At 44.1% G+C, this 5,824-nt stretch overlaps 1 protein-coding gene across 2 annotated transcripts in view; it reads right to left on the bottom strand.

Annotated features, from left to right (window-relative positions):
- The window catches only part of LOC107575728 (disks large homolog 4), an 18,937-nt gene that overhangs the window by 12,157 nt on the left and 956 nt on the right, over window positions 1-5,824 (bottom strand). Inside the window, exon 1 of one of the 2 annotated variants that reach the window (XM_016262072.1) lies at window positions 2,357-2,521. The exons of the other annotated variant lie outside the window; for it this stretch is intronic. The gene's annotated coding sequence lies outside the window, so the exon portion shown is untranslated. Of the gene's footprint in view, window positions 1-2,356; window positions 2,522-5,824 lie in introns of those variants that run through there. 2 annotated transcript variants of the gene reach the window in all.

Genomic DNA, 5,824 nt, shown 5'->3' with positions numbered 1-5,824 from the left:
ATATATTCCCTCGACAAGCTCGCGCATCTGCGCCGCCGCGCGCTCAATCCACTCAGCGTGCTTTGTTTATCAGCTCGCGCACACCAGCTATACAGGCGTTAATACTGAATGTTTAACATTATATTCATTGCATACATATACTTCGTATACATCCTTAATCTCTAATAACTTAAGCTGCTGTCTGTTGTTCTGTTGTTGGTGTTTCTTTGTCTGAATATGGCACTGATCACATGCTGTGTGGTATCGGCGTTTGGTATCGGGGTATTTTAACGAGTACGAGTACAAGGGCTCAGTATCGGGTCCGATACCGATACCAGTATCGGTGCATCCCTAGTTAAAACAGTGTTTCCCAACCACTGTTGTCGGGCGTGCCGTGGAAAATGATCAAAAACGTCCTTATCTCTTACATTTCGTTATTATTTTAAATCAGTGCTATTGGTCATTGTTATGGCGGATTGTGAGTTTTACAAATATGTACCAATGAAAAGCATTCTAAAGAGCTTGTGACTAAACACGCCATTGGATCCTCAAACCTCATAACTCCACCCTGCCTTTATTCAGAATGAAGCACTGCGACGCGCAGTTTGAAGACAGACGTCTACTTCTTTGCAGTGCAAGGGTAAATAAAGAACTGATGTTTGAATAATGTTTTTGTGTGCATAAAGAGCAGAGAAGAGTCTTAGCATTTGCTGTCTAGTTGTAGCCAATACACTTTTGTACGTTTTAAATATCATAGCTGTTCGTCTTTTACAGTGGCGGCTCGTCGGGGGCCAATCAGCATCGAGCGTTGACTTTCAGCGCTGAGGAGGGTTGAGAAAAGAAACCTCGTAAGGGAGGCTAGCCTCCTGATATCAACCAATCATCAGAGACGTAACTTACGTGACATTAGTTTGAACGTCTCCCACTGCGCTAATAATGTACCAAGTACTTATGATGAGTGGCGATAAAACACAGATCTCGGTCACTCGCTCGTCAAAAACACCTTTAACTACATTTGAGTATGATTTTCAGAAAGTAAGAGCAAGCGTCTGATCGTATATAAAGCCAAAATACCAGCTCTGATGACGCAATTAATTATTGTAACAATTTTAAAGAACAAAGGTTGTTTTGTGATAGCTTTTGGAGCAAGGGCGCCGCCATCTTGCAGTGTGACGTCACAGTGAAGTAATACAAGCATTTCTTTACATTTTGAACACACGCTTGTTTTGAAATGGAGGAAGATGACCTTTTAACTTTGGGTTACCACAGCGTGTAAGTGCCGCACTGAAATCTATTCCGTGCTGTCTCACGCTTGAATGGCTTAAAACACTTAGATATATAACCAAGGCTTAAAACACGTGAGAATTATACACTTTATTGATTGTTCAGATACGTGATTCGTTAAACACTACGTCCAGTTAACAGCAGGAAAGCTGTTTGCATTCGCAGGTGAACATAAAATATGACGCATACAGCTAGTGAACCCCTCCATTAAGTTAGATGGAAACATTGTGCTTTAAGATGGAGTTTGTAGCTTAATTCACTGTATTTGAAATAGTTTGAGCTGCAGTTCAGTTGCTGACAGTTCAATAGAAACCAGCTGAAAGCATCCAGTCTCTCGAACCATTGAAGTGAATGTTCAGTTTATCAGTGTATATTGTAATAAATATTTGAGAAATGATTGTTGAGTCTATTTAGAGTGATAGTCAATGTAAAAAGAGCAAATGAACACAAAACAGCAGAACAACATCAAGTTAAAGAGGATAAACTTTATAATTCAGCTGTGCTCGTGTGTCTGAAACTCTTCTGCTCGTATCTGTTCTCACGCCACACATCTATTAAACGTGCAGAGTATTTCTTTAACTTCTCAGGTAATATCAATGGTGTGACCGATTTCAGATGCGGCCAAGATTACAGCAACAGTGTTACATACCCATATATTTAATTTTTCATAAAAATTATTGCTAGGGACAATTTAGTAGTCGCTGAATATTAGTAGGGGAACATGTCCTTAGCGTCCCAAATAAATTGTACACCCTCTCAGAATGAGAGTCCAAACAGCTGATAAAAACATCACAATAATCCACAGCACTCCAGTCCATCAGTGAACATCTGGAGAAGACAAAAGCTGAAACACATCCAGCATTAAGACGAGTCTATAATCCATAATAACTCTTCCTCCAGTGAGTCAGTGTTCTGGTGTGAATCAGGAGAGAGATCTGCACAGATCAAGCAGCGTTTAAACAGCTCTAAACACATATGTGGCTGGATTCTGATGTGAGAGACAACAGCTGATGCACTTCTTCACTGGAGGAAGAGTTATTATGGATTATGTACTCAATGTATTTGAGTTACACACATCAGAAAATGTGCTCACCCCGCGGCAGATGGCGGATCCTTTAAGTAATCAAGGATGAGTTTTTCATCAACAGCATCTTGAAACCACTGAAGATCCATATAGACTCACAACCTAAACGGCCCGAGAGAGACACGCTGGGTAATTAACATACTGTCTGTTTTAGTAACGGAGCTGAAGAACTTTAATTAAAGTCATTTGATGAGTTCCAGCGCTGGAGGGCCGTCACACACACACACACTCTCTCTTTCTCACACACACACACACACACACACACTCTCTCTCTCTCTCACACACACACACACACACACACACACACACACATTCTCTCTCTCTCTCTCACACACACACACACACACACACACACACACACATTCTCTCTCTCTCTCTCACACACACACACACACACACACACACACACACATTCTCTCTCTCTCTCTCACACACACACACACACACACACACACACACACATTCTCTCTCTCTCTCTCACACACACACACACACACACACACACACACACATTCTCTCTCTCTCTCTCACACACACACACACACACACACACACACACACATTCTCTCTCTCTCTCTCACACACACACACACACACACACACACACACACATTCTCTCTCTCTCTCTCACACACACACACACACACACACACACACACACATTCTCTCTCTCTCTCTCACACACACACACACACACACACAAGCGCTCAGTGCCAGCTGATCTGATGTGTTACTGTGTGCTTCACAGCTGTCGTGTGGACAGAGAGACAGACAGAACGAGCACAGCTTCATTGTACAGTCACAGCGCTGTGTGTGTGTGTGTGTGGTTGCTACGGCTACTGCATGGCAACAGCTGTTGAGTCCTCAGGGAAAATCCAGTTTCCTTAGCAACTAACATTTCCATGGTAACAGTGTCAGCCTCTCAGCCTCATCACGGGCCAAATGTCCATAAGCAAGAGATTACACACACACACACACACACACACACACACACACACGTGTTTGTTCCCGTGCGGTCTGATGACTTCTAGAAGTGAGTGACTTTTATCTAAACACACACACACTTCAGTGGAATTTGCATCTGTTTAATATTCATGAGGCTGGAATTAGACTGCATCTTTATTAATAAGCATCAGATATAAATATCGCTCATTTTCTGAACTCTTCTGTTTCTCAGATGCATCTTCATGTGCAGTTAAGATGGCATGACACATTATTTTGGCATCAGTTTTATTTTAGTTAAACTTTTAGCAAATGTGTTCTGTTTTTAGTTTTTTTAAATGGCACATTTTTTTTATCAGTTTTTATTTCACTTGTAGGTATTTTAGCACAAGAAGTTTAAAATATTTATATTTTGAATGTTATCATTTCTGTTTCTTTTCTATTTTCGCTTTAATCTTAGTTAAAGGTTTGAGTAATTTTGTTGTGTTTTATTATTTTAATAGCTTTTTTTAAATATACCTATATAGTATTTATTAATTTTTAAGTTCAATTTCATTTTACTTATCTTAATACTTCAAGTGAAACTATTAATATTTTGAATCAGTTTTATTTTTTATACTTTCCAATCAAAGATGGTGAAAAAGTCAATGTCACAGTGACGGTGTGTAAAACACTCGTATTGAACCTGAGATCCTGTTACTGGACGTGCGCTTCATCAGCTACACAAACCCTGCTGAAAGAACCCGTCTAAACCAGCACTGATGACCAGCTCAAACGGTCAAGCTGGTTTAGCATGCCGCCACTGGACAGACTGCACTAACAACTATCTTAACCAGTAGCAGAATCACCCGTAAGTTTAACTAAACTCTGTAGTTTACTAACATCTCACACACACACCTAGTATATTCTATTGCCCTACACCAACCCTACCCACACTCACACACACACACTCACACACACACACACTCACACACGCACACACACACGCACACACACACGCACACTCACGCACACTCACACACACTCCCGCACTCACACACACGCACACACACTCACTCTCACACTCAGTCACTCACACACACACGCACTCGCACTCACACACACTCACACACACACTCTCACTCTCACTCGCACGCACACTCACACACACTCGCACTCACACACACACACGCAGACACGCGCACACACACGCACACTCACTCGCACACTCACGCACACACTCGCACACACACACACACTCACACACACACACTTATACACACACACTCACACACTCACTCACTCACCCTTACACATCTTCTCACACGCTGGTTCCTATTCACCATGGTTACAGGAGCCACTTAATGAGAAATTTCATGAGCTTTTATCAGGAATATGAACTTGTATTTGTTGCCTTCATGGATTTACAGAAGAGTAGTCTGATATTTACAGTATCCCTCACACACACGCGCACGCTCACACACACACACCCACACTCTCACACTCTCTCTCTCACACACACGCTCACACACTCACACACACACCCACACTCTCTCTCTCACATACACACTCACACTCACACACTCTCTCTCTCTCTCTCTCTCTCTCTCTCTCACACACACACTCTCTCACACACACACACGCTCACACTCACACTCTCTCTCTCTCTCTCTCTCACACACACACGCTCACACTCACACTCTCTCTCTCTCTCACACACACGCTCACACTCACACTCTCTCTCTCTCTCACACACACACACACACACTCACTCACACCCTCGCACACTCACTCACTCACTCGCACTCACACACACACACACACTCGCACTCACACACACACACACACACACACACTCGCACTCACACACGCACACACACACACACACTCACGCTCACACTCACACTCACGCGCACACACGCACTCACACACACACACTCACACTCACACACTCACGCTCACGCGCACACACACACACACTCACACACAAACTCACACACACAAACTCACGCTCACACTCACACTCATGCGCACACACGCACTCACACACACACACTCACACTCACACACTCACGCTCACGCGCACACACACACACACTCACACACACACTCACACACACACACTCACGCTCACACTCACACGCGCGCGCACACACGCACTCACACACACACACTCACACTCACACACTCACGCTCACGCGCACACACACACACACTCACACACACACTCACACACACACACTCACGCTCACACTCACACGCGCGCGCACACACGCACTCACACACACACACACGCACTCACACACACACACACTCGCACTCACGCGCACACACACACTCACACTCACACACACTCACACTCGCATTCACACGCACACACTCACACACACACACACACTCACACACTCACGCACACACACTCACACACTCACACACGCACACACTCACGCTCACACTCACACTCATGCGCACACACGCACTCACACACACACACACGCACTCACACACACACACACTCGCACTCACGCGCACACACACTCACACTCACACACACTC

The sequence above is a fragment of the Sinocyclocheilus grahami genome, unplaced genomic scaffold, assembly GCF_001515645.1.
Source record: "Sinocyclocheilus grahami isolate Dianchi unplaced genomic scaffold, SAMN03320097.WGS_v1.1 scaffold2843.1, whole genome shotgun sequence".
In the NCBI taxonomy this organism is placed as follows: Eukaryota; Metazoa; Chordata; class Actinopteri; order Cypriniformes; family Cyprinidae; genus Sinocyclocheilus; species Sinocyclocheilus grahami.
Note: the sequence above shows the minus strand (reverse complement) of the source record. Positions and strands in the feature narration are given on the sequence as shown.